This window comes from Megascapheus bottae, chromosome 14, assembly GCF_031878675.1.
Source record: "Megascapheus bottae isolate mThoBot1 chromosome 14, mThoBot2.hap1, whole genome shotgun sequence".
NCBI classification, from domain to species: Eukaryota; Metazoa; Chordata; class Mammalia; order Rodentia; family Geomyidae; genus Megascapheus; species Megascapheus bottae.
In genome coordinates this window covers 57,708,677-57,728,535 of record NC_143522.1, presented here as the reverse complement: position 1 = coordinate 57,728,535, position 19,859 = coordinate 57,708,677, and positions in this window count along the sequence as shown.

Genomic DNA, 19,859 nt, shown 5'->3' with positions numbered 1-19,859 from the left:
ATTGAAACAGAAGCCATGTAATGAGTGATAGCTGTCCTCAATATACAATGTTATTTCTCATCTCTTTTGCTGTCCCTTGGTTATCTCATATTGTTTCGGGGGTTTTAGTCCTCGGTCCCTCCTGACCTACAGGAGGGATAGAGAGAACATGCCCTGACCGGGATGACCTGAGAAAGGAGAGTGCCGACTGACTACCCGCCCCCGGCCCCCCTTTGCCAGAGAACAATCAGATGTGTCAGGGAGACCGGTCAAGGCAGGAGCTCGTTTATTGAGGAAGTACATTCAGCTAATATAGGGTGCAGGAGCCTATGGGAGCCAAGGTCAGCAGGGCAAGGGGGTCCACATGTTTACTTTCTCTATAGGTAAAGAAGGGAAGGTCTGTGCTGTCAATGAGGGCAGAAGTGTTCTATGCCTTCCGAATGGGCTCCAGGCACCATCTTATCCAGGTGCTGTCCCAAGACCAGGAGGTGAGCGCTGGGCCATGAGTTAGGCCTCCTTTTCTACAGCATAGGTTTCTATTTCCCTGATGTGATGTGCTCCACATCTCCTCCTTTTTTGTTTCATTAGCAGGTGCTTGCTTTCCTAGAGAGTGTGCCTGTCTTAGGTTTTCCCTTCTGGGGATCTTACCTGTCATTGACTACCACTCTAGCTCTTCAGGCAATTCACCTGTAGGGCTGGCAGACCCAAATGGAGATATTAAATAGGGGAGATGGCCAACATCCTCAAAGGAAACCCTTCTAACCTCTGGTCTACACCTGGTAAGGCCGGGGCCAACCTCATCGGGTTCCCAGTCTGCGTCTCGTAGTGCAGCATATTGTTCTTGGACCACCATTAGCTGAACAACTGTAACCTGGTCTCTAAGAAACTGAAGAAGCTTATCAATCAGACAAGGTCCGAATGTGAACACAAGGATCACTGTAAACCAAGGGGCCCACGAAGGGGCAACGGTAAGGGAGCCAACGTCTTAGTCCAGTCCATAGACAGTTTCATGGGCATTCAAGATCTTCCTGCAGCCTTTTTACTTTGTCCTGGATGATTCCAGAATGGTTAGCGTAGAAGCAGCATTCCTCTTGAAGGAAGAAGCGTAAACCCCCCTCTCTGGAGATAAGCAGATCAAGGCCTCAACAATTTTGGAGGACTACTGCAGCCGGGGAATCAAGTTGAGACTATAGGTCCAAGATAGTACTGGCAACGTGGTGCATGCCATGCATCATTTGTAGAGACAATTTATTATATCCATGGAATGCGCTACTAAGTCCCCCAATACCTGTCCTCACTCCTGTGGCAATTCCGAGACTTAACAACCCGGGAAGGGCTTGGATAGCCCTAGGCCATTGGATATTCATGTGATCCACTGAAGAAACAGGCAAAGTCTGATTATTGGGAATAACATTAACATCCGGTAGAGATTTACAATAGAACAAAACCTAGATACATAAGGCCATATAGTATGATGCTAAATGAAAGGACCTCCAGGATATAGAAACAGAAGGCATATAATGAGTGATTGTTGTCCTTAATGTACTATGTTATCTCTCATCTCTTTTGCTGTCCCTTGGTTATCTCATATTGTTATAGTATTTCACCTTGTTATCTGATACATTGTACATATGCTTATTTGGAATAGGATAGGGAAGGGGGGAAAACAAGAGGAGGGGTGGGGGTGGGGGGGAAATGGGGATCAAGACATGAGAAAGGTTATCAATGTATGTGAAGTAATGTACCTTCTATCTGGTGAATATAATGTAACCCTTCTATTAATTACAATAAAAGTATATGGAAAAAAACTCAGGGACAGGCCCCAAGTTCAAAATAAAGTTAACATTGGATACTATACATTTTTACTTCATACTGATAACAGACCTATTTAAATTATCAAATATTTATTGCCTTTGTAACACATTTGCTATTATTTTGCAAAAAATATAACTGACTTTCTATGACATAGCTGGTAAATGAACAAGTAATTCTTGGTATTATGAGACTTGACTTTACTTTTTGTCAGTACTGAAGTTTAAACTTAGGGCCTCATGCTTACTGGTCAAGTGCTTGACCAGTTGAGCCATACCCCCAATCCTTTAGCCCTTTAAGTTATTTTTTAGATAGGATCTTAGGATTTTGCCCCAGTCTGTAGCCTTCCATGCAGTTAGCATCACAGGTATGGACCAGTGTGACCTATATATCTGTTGAAGTGTGGTCTCAAAAAACATTTTTCTCCTACTGGCCTCAAACCATGGTCTTCACAATCTCTGCCCCATCTCTCCCAAACATTTGTCATCACAGGTGCTGTGCGAACATGTGAACATTGTAATTTCAAATCTGTTTAAATTCAATCATTTTGATCCCAACTTTAAATGTATACCTATCACACTATTTTTTTTGCCAGTCCTGAGCTTGAGCTCAGGGCCTGAGCACTGTCCTTGGACTTTTCTCAAGGCTAGAGCTCTACCACTTGAGCCTCAGCACCATTTCTGGCTTTTTTCTATGTATATGATACTGAGGAATCGAACCCAGGTCTTCATGCATGCTAAGCAAGCACTCTATCACTAGGCCCAACTCCCAGCCCCTATCACACTAATTTTTAAGAGTGTATTAAATGGCATTGGTTGTTCCTGTTAGTAGAATGTCAGTTCTTCTGGGGGAGCGAAACTTGGGTATTCAGAAGGCCAGTCCTACACAAAGCCTCCAAAAGTCTATAGCATCCTTGTGCTTTATGAGGAGACAGTAAGATATTTCAGGATCTCTATCATGCAACCTGCAGTGTATTTGTAATAACTCCTTTTCAAATTGATATTTTGAGGGGACCACTGATAGGGTTGAACTTGGAGGCCAGGTGATCTCCCTGAGTTTGGTTGCTTAAGTCTAGCCCTCTACTACTCTGAGCCACATTTCTACTTCCAGTTTTCTGGTGCTTCATTGGAGATAAGAGTCTGCCCAGACAGTCTTGGAACCACTGCCCTTAGATCTCAGCCTTTAGAGTAGCTAAGATTACATGTGTCAGCCATTGGTGCCTGGCTTCAGAGGCTTTTGATAGGCTCCTACGCTCCTCTTCTAGCACCCATTCTCACCAAAACCATGGAGAATTATCTAAAGTAGGTTTTTACCAGTCTTGCTCTTAAAAGAGAAGCTCAGACATCTGACCTACCATGAACCTAAATTGATTTCCTTAATAAAACTAGAGGCAGTACCTAGAGAGCAACTACTCCACGGTGCTATGATGCATTCTGATTTTTAAGCAAATGACCAAAATTCTCAATGGACATTTATAATGTTCCTAAGTTTCTATGTCTGAAAGCTCGCCTGTAACTTAATTTTCCTTGATAATCTTTCATGCACATCTACCTTCATGGAAAAGGTTATTAATGTGGGAAAATTGTAATTTGACATTATATTAGGAAAATGAATATAGATGAGGAACCATGCAGAAATGAGACCACTTCAAGGAAATACTACTGTGAGTCATCCTTTTGTTTGCTTGTTTGTTTAATTTTATTTTGTAGCACTGGAGTTCTAAGTCTGCATTCTGTATTTGCAAGGGAAGCATTTACCTCCTTGAAGCACACTTCCTACTCCATTTTTCTTTGGTTAGTTTTGAGATAGGGTCTCAATTTAGGCTCAATTTGTAGTAGACTATGATCCTCCTTCTGCTCTAACACGGTTACCAAGTATATACTCCCACTACCAGCAAATGCTTAAGACGGAGCTTGAGAAACATTTTGCCCTAGGCTTAACTTGAAACTGGGTCCTTCTGATTTCTGTCTCTCCTGAGTAAGTAGCTAAAATTCTAGGTGTGAGGTACTGGCATCCAGCATTGTCATCATGTTAAATACAACCCTAGATATCATGCTATTGCCATGAAATTGATTGAGAATTAATTTAAAATTTCCTCCAAGGATGACCTATTGATTTGATTGATCTAGTCTAATGCAGACTGACACAACTGTGAGAAAGTATGAAGCTCGTTTTTCACTTCTGGGTTGTCCTCTACACAAAGATCAATATGATTCTGCCTCTCTGGAGTTTGCAAAAGTTACTTATCCCAGACCCATTTCACTGAAAATGTCATAGTAAACAGCTGCCCCAAAGCTGTTGACTATGGATGGAAAAGCCATTTCGACTTGGTGTGAGTGCAGATTTTTAGAAATAAGCTTTGCAAGCTTTAAGTTACCCCTCATAATGCAGTAACACATGCTGACACATGGCAGAGATGGTATTTTGCCTGGTAGTTTACCCTCATGCTAGAATGGCTCTTATATTGTATGTAATCAGTAAGGTGTTGTCAATTCAACATGTAATCTAGCTACCTGATTTTAAATTCTGATAACCTACTTTTGCTATATGTGGTCTTAAAAAGTTGCTTACTGGGCCGGGAGTGTGGCAGTGGTAGCATGCCCGCCTAGCATGCATGAAGCCCTGGGTTCAAGTCCTTAAAACCATATACACAGAAAAAGCCAGAAGTGGCACTGTGGCTCACGTGGCAAAGTGGTAGCTTTGAGCAAAATGTGTCTAAGGACAGTGCCCAGGCCCTGAGTTCAAGCCCCAGGACTGGCAAAAAAAAAAATCTATGGGAAAAAAGTGTGGTTCAAACAGTAGAGTGCCTAAGAGGAATAAAAATGGTAATATCTGGGCCAGGAGTTTGGCCGAGTGGTGGAGTGCTTACCTAGGATGCATAATGACCTGGGTTCAATTCCTTGGTACCATATATATAGAAAAAGCCAGAAGTGGGCTCAAGTGGTAGAGCTCTAGCCTTGAGAATGCCCAAGGACACTGCTCACTCAGGCCCTGAGTTCAAGCGCTAGGACTAGCAAAAAAAAAAAAAGTTAATATCTTCAGAAACCACTTCCCTATACTTTAAAAATGCCTACATTTTTATTCTAAAACATTGATTTCTCAACAAACTCTGCTACAGTATAAGTTATATTTCAGTATTAAATCTTCAATATAATACTCCATTCATCCACGTTCACCTTTTGATCCCATCTTAGTTTTAAAGAAAAAAAATGTCTTTAAATTGCTCACATTTCAAATGATAGAGAAAAAATTCTCATGATAGAAATCCCATTTACTCTAAGAACTTCCTGAAAAATGTTCAGGTCATGAACAGTGCTTTCAATGAGATGCTCGACATACTCTCCATTTACCACATATTTTTGTTATCTTTGAATTATTTATAATATGTATGATGTTTTAAGTAGAGGATACTTATGATGATTCTCTGTAGCTGGGAAAATTCATGGCACTGAAAGACAAAGTGGAAAAGTGAAGGTTACTAGTGGACACACACTTTCATAGGATAGACATCTTCTTAGCAGGAGGTCACAGCAGCCCAATGGCTAAGTGCATAGGACCATATATAATGTATCAAAAAGAGCTCCGAGAATTGGAAATAAGAGGTTCTTATCATGTCCTGTATGCAGTTATTTCTATTTGTTTTCTTCCTGTCTTAGTTTTCTGTACTCTTGGTCTTCTTGAATCACAGAAACATCAGGACAAAGGATGAACTAATGCATCAATGATACTCACTAGACCACACTATGTTGGAAATGACCTTTGCAACCTGGAGGGCGGGGGGAGTGAGTCAAGTAGTATAACACGAGTAATGTACAAGCAAGCCAAGTGACAGGGTGTGGCCAAAGTTCAAACCCTGGAAATAGCAAACTAATAGTAATAATAATAACAATGAATTTGGATTTTCAGAAAAGTTACAAAATACCATAGAGAAATCTCATGTACCCTTATCCGTTTACATCATTCTCACAACAACACAATATTTATAGTCATGGTGAAATAATTAACTTTTAAAATATGCAAATTATACTATCCATTAATTAATATATAGTCTATTGTAGAATTCTTCCAACTCTCCGCCGACCTGAAATTCTTGCCCTAAGATACAATTCTAGATAGTATGTCACTTAATTGCTGTGTCTTATTAGACCTTGTGGTCTAGATTTTAGCTTGTTTTTGAAATTGTAGCAGCTGTGATTTTTTTTTAATTTTTGTTGTTTTGTTTGTGTGTCTTACAGCATACTTCAGTTTGGGTGTGCCTAATGTTTTCTCCTATTTATACCTGCCTTTCTCAAAACATTGTGTTCTGAGTTTATTCTGGCATGGTATCTCATGATTGGTATTACTAACTTTGCTCATACAGGCTAAAGGATGTCTGACAGCTTTCTTCACTATAGCATCTGTTTTCCTCTTTATAATTAATGTTCTGAAATAAATGCTTTTAATGGGGCTGAGAGTTTAGCCTAGTGGTAGAGTACATGAAGACACAGGTTTGATTCCTCAGTATCACATATACATAGAAAAAGCCAGAAATGGCTCTGTAGCTCAAGTGATAGAGCTCTAGCCTTGAGAAAGGCCAAGGACAGTGCTCAGGCCCTGAGTTCAAGGCCCATGACTGGCAAAAAGAATAATAATAATAATAAAGAAATGCTTTTAAATTGGATGTATTTCTTTTTCTCATTCATTAATTGCTTTTTTGAACAATATACATGAAAATAGATACCAAGATTGTATTCATTAAATAACCAATTATGTTTCCCTTATTGCTATTAAATTTATTTATTTATTTTCCACAAGAAAGAAAATTTTCTATTTCTAGATTTATATCTCCCTTCCCAGAATCATGATATTGGTGTTTTTCTATGAATGTTTAAAGAGCACCTGGCGCCCTTCTCTTTGGCCTGTAATCCTACCTACACAGGAGGCTGAGATCATAAGACTGCAGTTCAAAGCTAGCCAGGGCACTGAAGTTCGTGAGATTCTGATCTCCAACTAACCACCAAAAAAATCACAGGAAATGAGGTTGATGCATCTTGGGACACAGGGAGCTCACATTTTCCCCCATTGGTTTGTTTCAGCATTGGAGTTTGTACTGAGTACCTCTCACTTACCAGGAAGATGATCTACCCCTGCTCTGTGCCGCCATTTTCTTTGAGGATTTCTGTGTGTGATGACACACAGGTCCTGCCACACTCAGTTTCATCAGACTCCAGTCTCTCAGACTTCTCTGGGTGTGAAGGCTTAGAACTACAGTCCTCCCTTTTGCCCATTCTTCCAAGTATCTTGGAGTACAGGTGTGAGCCACAGGTGTACAACACTGGGGGCTCTTTAAGCATTTTTTCTTTTTTTGGTCAGCCATAAGACTTGAACTCTTGGCCTGGACGCTGTCCTTGAGCTCTTTAGCCACAGCACCACCTCCGGTTTTTTGGAGGTTAGTTGGAGATAAGAATCTCATGGACTTAAGTGCCCTGGCTGGCTTTGCACTGCAGTCTTATGATCTCAGCCTCCTGTGTAGGTAGGATTACAGGCCTAAGAGAAGGGTGCCAGCAGGTGCTCTTTAAACATTCTTGTGCACATACACCAAACTTCTTAGAGATACGACATTGGGCAAACCAATAACTTCTCTCTACCTCAATTTTATCATCCATATAAAACATTATTTTCTAAGTCAATATATCAAAAACAAATTGGAACCTAGAATATAGTATTAAATAAATGTTAACCATTTTCATTAACTTACTACTATTACTACTACGCTTATTATCATATCCATTTTGTTCTTATTATTGCAAGAAAAAATAATATTGAATTTCAAGTACCAAAATTTAAAAACAGTATCAGAATTTAAACAGAAAATACTTGCATTAATTCAAATGGCACTTTAAAATAATTTCTGATGGTTTTTCTGAGTTGCTTAGCAGTGGAAAGCAATTTTTTTCATCTTTTTAAAATTAATTTTTTATTTATTTTCATTTTATTATTGTTGGAAGAGGGGTTACAGTTACCTTTGTCCAGTAGTAGGTGTATTACTTCTTGCACAATGATATCCCTTCTCATGTTTTTGTCCCTGGTTTCCCTCCCACCACTCACTCCCAATCATCTTGTTTTCAAATAAAAAATAAATATATATACAATATATCAGGTAACAAAGTCAGATATAGTAGCAACATGAGATCTCAACAACAATATACCAGGAAACAAACATAAGGGCAAAAAAAGAGAAGAGAACATAGTAGATTAAGAACAATCACCATACAAGATAAACTTCCTGTTTCCATATCCTAGAATTCATTTCATTTAGTCTCATCCTATATGACCTTATGTATATAGGTTTTGAACCATTGTCATCCTCTGCTAGTTCTGGTTCATATTTCAAGTTTCTAAAGACTCTCTGTGACTGAATGGTTGCTTTTTTCTGGAATTTTTTCCTATTAACAAATTTTTATTTTTACCCTTAGTCATTGGAGAGGCTGAATCATCTGCCAAAGAGGCACAATATGTAAGTAGATAAAGTTCCAAACTAGAAATGTCAAAAACTGATTCATTATTTCTGAATCTGCAGGAAGATATCCATTAATCATCTTTGAATAGAAAGACTGGAAGAAAAAGAAAGGCTCCTGTGGTCTGGCGCTGAGTGGCTATACTTCTGACTCTCCTCCACAGTCCCCTCCACACCTCCTCTCCTCAAAATGTCTGCAAATCCACACAGCACCATTGGCTCACACCTAGCTGCTCAGGAGGCTGAGATCTCAGGATCAAGGTTCAAAGCCAGCCCAGGAAACTAAAATCCATGAGACTCTTATCTCCAATCAATGACTCGAAAACTAGAAGTGGGGCTGTGGCTCAAGGGGTAGGACAGTACCCTTGAGCTGACGAGCTCAGGGACAACACCCAGGCCCAGAGTTCATGCCCCATGACCACCACCACCAACAGTAGAAAATCTCTGCTAATCCATATTTTCTCACTTACCCAATGGTTTAGTTACACTGATATGCTGAACTTTTCCTCCAGGACTGAAGTTCAATTTGTGGAAACAGTACATAGCAGTCTAAACTCAAAGACATAGAAGTAATCACTTCAAATGTAAGGGAAACATGACCTTTACCACACTATATAGCTCTATTTCCAGGTTGTGTTTGTTTATTGCAGAGGGATGGCCAGTGTGTTTCTTTTCTCTATTTATTTATTTATTTTTACCTTTTTACTTTTTTTTTTAACTGTTAATTGTTGGTTGGTTTTGAACTGTAAATCTCAGATCCCAAGCTTCCCTAAAAGCTAGGATTACAGACATGGCTCTCCATTTATGTTTAAAAAGTAAAAATAGGCCGGGAGTTTGGCCTAGTGGTAGAGTGCTTGCCTATTATGCACAAGCCCAGGATTCAATTCCTCAGTAAAAAAGCCAGAAGTGGCGCAGTGGCTCAAGCGACAGAGCTCTAGTCTTGAGAAAGCCCAAGGAGAGCACTCAGGCCCTGAGCTCAAGCCCCAGGACTGGCAAAAAAAAAAAAGTAAAGTAAAAATAAAAAGATTGGCCAGATAAAGACTTAATGAGAGACTTCTCTAAAAAAGAAGTAAGTGAACAAGAGGCGCATGGTATCCTTAATATGTGGCTATTAAATCCGAAGAGTACAAGAGCGAGGACTCAATAACTGCATACCCAAAGCTATGGACATGGTAATGGAAATATAAACATAATTATATAATCATAAAAACCTATGACTCTATAGACATAATGTTTTATTTCATAAATTAATATGTTTCTATGACATACAAACCCTTAGCCTAATTTTGATTAAGTTCTAAATACTAAGTCCCAGTGATTGTAAATAGAGATTCCCTCCTTGAATACTTGTTTGTTAACTTGTCATTTAAAATATGATGTAAAAATCAACGTTAATAAATTCTCTAATAAAAAAAAACTTAAAAAAAAAGAAATAAGAATGGACACATGAAGAAATGGCTCGACATTTCTAGACATAAGTGAAATGCAAATCAAAACAAAACTTTGAATTCCACCTCACTCCAGTTAGAATGGCCATTATCAAGAAATCTAGTAACACGGATGCTGGCAGGGATATGGCCAGGAGGGATCACTACTACACTGTTGGTGGGAATGCAAACTCGTTCAGCCACTATGGAAAGCAGTATGGCAGTTCCTCAAAAGACTAAACATAGAGCTTCCCAAAGATCCAGCAATCCCATTCCTTGTCATTTACCCTATTGTCCAGAAGCAAGGACACTAGCACAACGATGTTCATTGCAGCATTATTTACTATAGCAAAAATATGGAACCAACCCAGATGCCTTTCAGTAGATGATTGGATCAACAAGATGTGGTATTTATACACAATAGAATTCTATGATGCCATCAGAAAGAATGGCATAGCCCCATTTGTAAGGAAATGGAAAGACTTGGAAAAAAATCATATTAAGTGGAATAAACCAGACCCAAAGGAACATAGGCTCAATGGTTTCCCTCAATTGTAATAATTAGTACACATCTAGGACTCACCTAGCAGAGGATTACAATAGATCAAAACCTACATACATAAGATCATATGAGATGGGGCTAAATGAAAGGATCACCAAGATATGGAAAGAAGAGTTTTATCTTGTATGGTTGTTATTGTTAATGTACTATGTTATTTCTCTTCTCCTTTGTTGCCCTTATGGTTAATCTCATATTATTACAGCCTCTGACTTTGTTACCTAGCATATTGTATATATGTTTATTTGTTTATTTGAAACAGGAAGGGAAAAGGGGGAAAACAAGATGATTGGGAGGTGGTGGTGGTGGGAGGAAAATGGGAACAGAAACATGAGAAGGGGTATCAATGTGTGAGAAGTGATGCACCTACTATCTGGTGAATATAACTAACTCCTTTATACATTACAATAAAATTTTTTATAAAAAAAATTGGCCAGGATATGACAGGATACCTGCACATCTATGTCCATTGCTGCACAATTCACAATATCAAAGATATGGAAACAGCTCCACAATAGATGAGTGGATCCAAAACATGTGGTGCTTATACACAATGGAAATTTAAACAACCATTAGAAAGAATAAACTAATATTTGCAGGGAAATGAAGGGAACTAGAACAAATCATGTTAAGTCAAACTCAGAGAGACAAATGTCATATGTTCTCCTTTATATAATCTAGAATGCACTGGAATATGATAAGTTATACAGGATTTTAGATCTTTGCACACTGTGACACCAAAAGATATTCTTAGGAGAGAACTGCAACACAAAGGCGCATTGCCTAAGTTCCTCACCATATTTATATAAAATAATATACATACTGAAATGAACTACAAAATATGGAAACAGACCGCTCTTTTTATTCATTTTTTACTTTTTTTTGTCATGGGGTTGAACTCTGGGCCTGGGTTCCTCAGCCCAAGGCTGTGGCCCTACCCCTTGAGCTACAGCTCTACTTCTGGTTTTCTAGTGGTTAACTGGTGATAAGAGTCTCACGGACTTTAGTTTCCTGGGCTGGCTTTGAACCTCGATCCTCAGATCTCAGCCTCCTGAGTAGGTAGAATTACAGGCATGAGCCATTGTGCCAGGCTTAATTTTTACTTTTGGATGATTCTGTCTTCTTTACTGTATACATGATGTATTCAAGTGTACATCTTCAAAATAGTTGTGAAGGGAGGGCACAGAACTTGAGGGGGAAAGGAGGGGAAAGTGCAACAGTGGAGCACACTGAACAATGATGAAAATGCACTATACATGGATGTACACGAAAGGCAGGGAGAGACTGGGAGAGAACAGAAGGCATTGTACAAAAGGAGATGTACTCATTACCTGACTCATGTGATTGTAATCCTGTTGTACATTGCATCTATTATAACAATAGAGTAAATTGATAAAATAATAGAAGCTTGGCTCAGCTAAAAATTTCACATAGATAAAATCTGTTTAAGATATGCCCAGTCACTTATTACTAAGAAAATACGAGCTCATTCAGGGAAATTTACAAATGTGCAACTTCGCATAGCACTGTGGGGCCTTTTCTTCTTAACATACATTCAGGAATGCCATCACCTCCATCCAGCATCCACATATGGGAGAGTTCAATCACTCACTAACATAGTCCTGCAACTGTGAGAATAGTCACACTCCTAGAATAAAACAAAAGTCCGGGATCCATATCTAATTATAAGAGAGGCAAAAAGTACTCTTGACTTTCCTTTAGCACATTTGAAATGGCCCTGAGGAAGATGTCAGGGGGATGAGGAATGGGAGCAGGGTAGAGAGGCAGAGCTCATTTAAGTTGCTGTGAGAATACATGAAGATGGATTCATCTTCCCCTACGCTTTGTCTTTCTTAAGCTTCTTCTCTGATATTCTCAAGGAGCTTCACTTTCCCCCCAGGAACATATCTTACTTCTATTGATTATCTCTGCACACCTCAAGTTACACATTGTAAGCCACTTAAGGAAGCCACCCATCACTGTAGCATTTATCTTCCATTGTCCATGCATTCTCTCATGCTGTGAACTTTCCAGGACTTACCTTGTGTCTAAAGGAGAAACTGCAAGAGTCCTACTAGTGGAACTTTAGTAATATTACCAAGCCAATAGCTTTAAGTAAATTTTCATTGAAATGCTAATGGATTCTACATAATAGTGCCATTGTAAGTGAAGCAATTCAGTTATTCAGTTTGATTTCCAAGAGATAAAGTAAGAGATAAGAACAAATGATAGAGGTTAATTGGAGAGTCTCAGGTCCTTTTGTGCCCAGGCTGGCTTTGATCCTTGATCCTTGATCCTTGATCCTTAGATTTCAGCCTCCTGAGTAGCTAGGATTACAGGTGTCAACCACTGCCCAACTACTTGGTATTCCTTTGTATCTTTTAGTATTATAATACCTTTTTGGCCAGTTCTGGAGCTTGAACTCAGGACCTGAGCACTGTCTGAGGCTTTCTACCACTTGAGCCACAGCATCACTTTTGGCTTTTTTTCTTTTTTTCTCTTTTTTCCCCTTTCTTAAATTGTAATTAATAGAAGGGTTACATTATATTCACCAGAGAGAAGGTGCATTACTTAACAATCATTGCTACCCCTTCTCATGTTTTTGTCCCCATTTCCCTCCCCCACCCCTCCCCACATCTTGTTTTCCCCTTCCCTATCCTATTTCAAATAAACAAATAAACATATATAAAATATATCAATAAGGTAAGATACGGTAACAATATGAGATAACCAAGGGATAACAAAAGAGATGAGAATTAACATAGTACATTAAGAACAACAGTCACACATTATATGGCTCTTGTTTCTATACCTCTAGAAAATGTGAAGTGAGTCTTGGCTCAAGGGTAGGGCTATACCACCCTACCCTTGAGCCAAAGAGCGCAGAGACAGTGCCCAGGCCTCGTTCAAGCCCCATGAACTGCAAAAAAAAAAAAAAAAGAAATATTGAGTAAACAGGTTTATGCCATGTTACATTTTACAATTTTTAAGTAATTTTCATTATGATATTTCATATGTGTATTAATATAACTTTGTTCATATTCATATCACTCTCTTTTTCCCCACCCCTTCCCAGAGCTTTCCACCTTTGATATGAAGCCTCCTTTTTTATGTCTATATTTCACATATAGAGGAGAAAACATAGCGTGCTCTTTGTAGTTTCAAAATGAAAATTTTCTTCGAATGAGTCTGTAAAGCAAATAAAATTTCAATTTTAAAAGCCAAAAAAAAAGAATGAATGCAGTCATACTACTCGATGTATGCATGGGAGAATGGAGCTAAGGTAATTGGAAGAGATAAGTGGGCTTGGGGTAGAGGGAGTTGGGGGAAGAGAGAAGTGATAAAGATGTGTTGTACTCGTAAATTTGCATGTTGAATTACACAAACATTTAAAAGTTTTTAAAAAAGTGAATTGGATTTTGTTGTTGCTGTTGTCATTGTTGTTGATCATGGGGCTTGAACTCTGGGGTTGGGCACTGTCCTGGAGCTGTTCAGCTCAAGAGTAACACTCAACCACTTTGAACGACAATGCCACTTCCAGTTGTCTCATGATTCATTGGAGATAAGTCTCATGGACTTTCATGCCCAGTCTGGCGTTGAACCATGATCTTCAGATCTCAGCCTCCTGAACAACCTGAATTATAGGCATTAGCCGCAGGAACCTGGCTGAATTGGATTTTTTTAAAGAACAACAAAGAGATGGCAAGATTTTTTTTTCTCTGAAATCCACTGCAAAAGACTGTGTGAATTGGCACTCTACCATTTGAACCATACCTCCACCTGTGGCAGTTTGCTACTTATTTTGATATAAGAACCTCTCAATTTGTATGCCCAGGTTTTGCACCTTGATCTCAGCTTCCCAGCAGCTAGGATTAGGGGTGTGAGCCACCACCCCCCAGTTGGTATTATAATTCTTGACAAAGAAAAAAAACCAAAAAAGAGAGAGAGAGAAGGCAATCTTTCAAAAGGGAAAAGAAAATGAATGTGAAAACTCATTATTGTCTCTCTTGACAATTAGTCACCCTATCAAAGGAGCCCACAAATTTAAGGTATTTCTTTTATCTAAGCTGAAAAATAAGTATATCAATGCCCATCTATCAGAAGATGAATAATAACAGGTATAACTCTGAACAATGGGTATAAATCATATTCTATGGACACAAAATATCTTCCTGTTTTATAATGGTATGATGACCTCCCAGTTGTTCTGGATTTACTTTTCTAATTGTGTATATACCATTTCTTTGTTTTTCTTTCTTAAGAAGGACAAAGCTTGCACCTTGAGCTTTAATTTCTTTATGGCTCTGGAAAATTGCCATTGAGCTAAATATAAAGTGCCCTGGTTCTCACCTCTGCTCAGTAGTGAATGGAAGAAAGGCTTCCTCTTGAAACTGTGCCATGTCATCTCTCAAGGCAGAATTCTTAAAGTTGGTAGCATTTATCATGTCCTGAGGACGTCCACTGAAGTTTTTGTTTTTTTAATGGAAGTCTATCACGTCTCTTCTCCTTTGTCTGTATTCTCAATACTCCAAAGAAAAAACCAAGAGTCTATATTCCCATTGAAAAAGTCTGTGCTGTTCCGTATCAGCAAATGGAATTCATTCACCAAGAGACTGTTAAGCTACCTGTTGGATGAAAAAGATAAAATAAGAGGAATGAAAGTCTCTCTAGAACAAAAAGAAAGTGACAGATGCCAGAGTAACCACTAAAAGACATGAATTTCAAGACTAAGAATTAAAAGAGAAGACCCAGTATCCAGAAAAAATAATACGTATTTTGTGGGATGGAAAATCATGTTGATGTAGTTAAGCTTTGGAGGTATTAGTTCTTTGAGCTACATGCTACTTGGATGCATTATAAATTCTGCAATGAGATAGTTCATAATTTAGCAAAGAGAATGTTCTCTGTGCGGGATACAAAATGTTCCCCATTGTATTTCTCATTCTTCTTATGTGTGTCACAAATGACAGGAAAAGATGGTCTCTCTTGGAGATCTATCTGTTTAAGAAAATAAATAGGTGTCTCAACAAGAAAAGGGCTCATTCTAAGAACTACCTCATCCAAATCTAAGTCATTGAAGTGATTTTGAAGATGTTTTACAAAGCAGCTTGGGCTCCAATCCATTCCACTGAAATGAACCTTATTTTTCCTGAAGATTTGATGTCACAAATCAAAGATGTCAAAGTAACTATTTCAAATTTAAAATTAGAAGGCAGAAAAATATCATCATCCCGCAGTTAATGAAGTGTACCCAAGAAAAGAAATCTAGCTGGATTTGGGGCACACTTTCTGTGAGGTCTATGTACAAGCTAAAACCTTCTAACTCCCTTACTTAACTTTCAATTAAACAACCTCAACTAGTTGAGAGTCATTTAAAAATATTTGATTTCAAGATATAACATTACTTTTTGAATGGTCCATCTATGTTGCTATATCCTATGAAGTGACTACCATGGCTTGACAAAATAGTTTAAGATATGAAGTATAAATCTAGGTTTTATTTTATGATAATTCACATTTTCTTTGAAAAGTCTGCTCTAGTGATTCTGTATTTTTTTAGATGACATGTCCCTTCTAGAAAGAAAATAAAAGTTTTGCTTGAAATGATCTTGAAAATACAATGCCTTTGACTAAAGAGACTTAAATTTTATTAGTAGGCTTTTAATCACTTAAAGCAATAAAGAGCATCTGACTCATTTTCAACTGCACGAGGCAGCACCAAAACAGGACCCATCCCATCAGAGGTGCTTGATTATTTTCTCAGTGTTTTAAATTATGTATGTGATTGGTGACACAAATACATGTTTAAGTGGCTGCAATTTTTAAAAAAAATCAATATTCCTAAAGAACTAAAATTACGCCCAATCATAAATAACCAAAATTAATTCACCTGCATATTTTGATCTCCCACATAACCCTAAGAACATTTGATAAAAGAAAAATAATCTTTTTCTATCAACTTAGGTTCATTATATCTTATACAAATACTGCTCAGATTAAACACAAGCCTTTTCAAGCAGGAAAAAAAAAGCCCAGAAAATTAAACTGTGTAGTGTTCACTTCTTTCCCAGATGATCTGGTGTGAGCTGTGTAGACTGCCCTGTTATACCAAACCTCACAGCGGCCAAGACCCCATTGTTCCGAAGGGAAATGTAGCCCATGCGGGAATGCAACGGTGTGCACTCTGCAAGAAACGTGGAAAATACCATATGTCACTACTGTACAGTCCACAACAGACAATTATGATTCAACTGTCCAAATTATAATCAGTTTGACAAATGTCCACAAGCGTCTTCATTCTATTTTATATTTTCCCTAAGATAAGGCAATCACACAAGCAGACAATTCCATCAGGGAAGCTTGTTAGCTGCTTAGTCTGTTAAACTCTCGTTGCCATAGCATCTAGAGTTGAAAAAGCTGCAGATTGGCATGAAAAAGCATGTCGACAATTGCCCTGTCACAGCATGCAAGCCAGGTCTGCTCAAAGGCAGCACACTACAAGTTTTCTTTCCCAGTTTGCACTACCCCATGCTGTTTAATAATATCCATTTACTGGTATTGGGATTGATCTAGCACAGGGTAAAATTCACATCTAGTGACACTTCGCTTTTCACATGGAGTGAAATTCTTTAACAAATGAGAGGATGGCAATTAATTTAGAAATGTAATACTGTATATACCATAAGAAATATATGGAGGTTTCCTAGAGAAGCCATCTGAAGTTTTAATGCACAGTTCTTTAAAGAGCCAAACAGTTTTTTTCCCTTGGCAATTTTTCAGTTGACTTTCTAAGTCATTTCTGAAGTCTAGTCAGTCACATTTGGGAGATGACAGACAGCACTCAAAATTCAGTAGTATATTTTTAAACATGATTTAATCATGCCATAGTTATTTCTTCCTTATATATTGGTATAATTTAATTAAGAACATGCATTTCAAAAATACTGTAATTTAATTAACGATCAATATCATGAGCACCAAAAGTATAGGCTAGAGAGCAATGTGCATCAATTTTTCCCCCAAAGGCATTATGTACTATATGGTGATAAATTACCATATATTAATAAGTAAAAGTAGGTTTCTACCAATAGGATTCAAACATTACTAACTCTTAGGTTTTATGCAATGTATTAGTTTTAAGTAAAGTAAAGCATGGCTACAAACAACCATAGTTGACTTAATGGAAAATAAAAACTAGAAAACTCTACTTAAATTACAAGACTTAGAAAGCAATTTTTGTTCAGAAGTTTATACTTAGAGTATTCAGTATTTCCCCTACTATGTCCCATTTGATTATGTCTTCAATTCAATTTTTCTTTAATCCCACAAAGAAAGGAAAACCTGAAAATGCATATGGTGGGATGAATTTATCCCACTAAAATAATAAGGATTTCATCGACAGATATTTTTCTTTTCTTTTTAAATACTTGTTCTGTCCACTGATGTTTACTGCTTTATTACATTAGTGCCACAAAACACATTCATTTGAGTAAAAGAAATCACACTTGAGCCTTATACATGAGATTTTTGCTAAAATAGAAATTCTGACATAAATATTATTTTTCATAGTCATCTCAAGTTATTGAACATATAGTATAGTTTCTTTTCCACAAACAAGATTGTCAGATACTTTAAATAAAATAAGCAAAGCATAGCACCTTGAATTTTATGTACACATACACACAAATATAATATGGATCTCTTCAGATACTAAGTTAAAATGCTTCATTTTCTAGGAATCCTCAACAATCTCAAAATCTTGAGATGAAACTTGGTTCACATATGGTGTCCATGAATGTTTTCTTATACCACATCTTCCAGTTTAAAAAAAAAGAAAAAGAAAAAGAAAAGCTGTTTACTTGTTAAAGGTCTTTTTATAAGCCTTGATGATTCAAAAACACCTTCATTTTAACACATGGAATCTGGCACTGAACATAATCATGTTACCATTTGAGAGCTTTTGATATTTTGAAAAAGAAATTTAAAAAATCTAAACTTAAAATGGTCTTGTATATCAAGCATAATTTTTCCAAGTGTATTATTTTCATGTAAGGAATAACATAACCAACCAAAGTTATATTTCTCTCCAAGGATCAATGGTTAATAAATGTCATAAAGTTTACCCTGATATGAAACATTAAAGGTGGGGGGAGGGGACAGACAGACAGACAGACAAACCAAGGAAACAAAACACAAAACTCTCAATAGGAAATTAAAAAAATAAAAGTAAGTTGCACATCAAATATGTGCACATCAAATAAAAAGTTTACGAAAATGATTTTTTAATTTCTAATTATAGTCTTCCAAAAAATAAACTTAATTATTGTTGTTTTCTCAGTCTAGTATAGTCAGTATAGTAGAAAGCAGTTCCTCAGGTTGGGTTGAAACAGGTACAAAGTCTCAATGAGCCAAGACAGGTATTTCCTTACAGTCCTTAGAACGCTGGGCTTGCAGAGCTTAACAGAAGAGAAGATGCTTTAACTTCAGTAACTTGGCTTTAGCCAGTAAATTTCAAAGCCCCTCCTTGAAAGCCCAAAGCTGCATTTGCCAGTAATTTAGAAACATATTTTGGTCTTTATAACCATGTTGCACTTATAGTATGCATTCCCCATATATTTTTAATGAAGTATGTGTAAATTGAATTCTCTTTCTTACAACTGATTTGTTGCACATTCATTCTTCTGCCTAAAAGTGGGAAATAAGGATTCTTTAGAAATCGCTCAAAATATTTTCATGGGATAGCCTGATGAATTTGAGATCCTCAATAAATGGTTTACCTTTTTGTCATCTTGATTGGTGTCATATTTCCAAATGGAAAACATACAGGAGAATGTCAATTACTGTATGTTTCCCATAAAAAAAAAAAAAAACGAAAGCTTGATTCATGGTAACAAATAAGGAGTAGCTTACAATGCTATTAGTTCATTTCTTAGCAGTCAAGATTCAGGTCACAAGAAATACACAATAGTATTTTATTTCTCAAAATATATGCATCTCATTAATTCCCCAAGCCACACACAGCTTTGCCCAAAATGTGGGTTTCAGAGAAGCACATGCATTCTTATATAAGGTAGTTCTTGTTTTTCTGGGTGAGGATTTTTCCTCATTCTGAAATTGTCTTTCACCTGACTGCAAGCACATTAACTGCTAGATAGGCATCACACTGGTGTCTCCATGCTGTAGCATACATCCGTGAATTTGCTACGATCTGTTTAATCAGCAGTGTATTGATTTTCCGCAGCTTTCCTTCATTTTAGCCCCATAGCAGGCTTCTGTAATTTCCTTTGGACAAAGTGTAACCAAACTGTGTTAAGTGATGTTGATTTGCAGGCAAAAGTAAAGGGGTAAATATAAATTAACAAGCTATAAACATTTTACAAGTGGGGAGTCAATAAAAACAGTGTCTGCAGTTTCTTTTTGAAAAAAAAAATGATTTGAAGCAGATTGTTAACAAAGGTGTCCAAAGAAACTGACATGAGCCTGAGAATAATTTTTGCGCTTTGTGATTAAGAATTGATCAGTCTAAAAGCCTCAGATGCAACTGAATCACCCATAAGCTGCTGGTCTGTAAAGGCTCAGCAGGGGC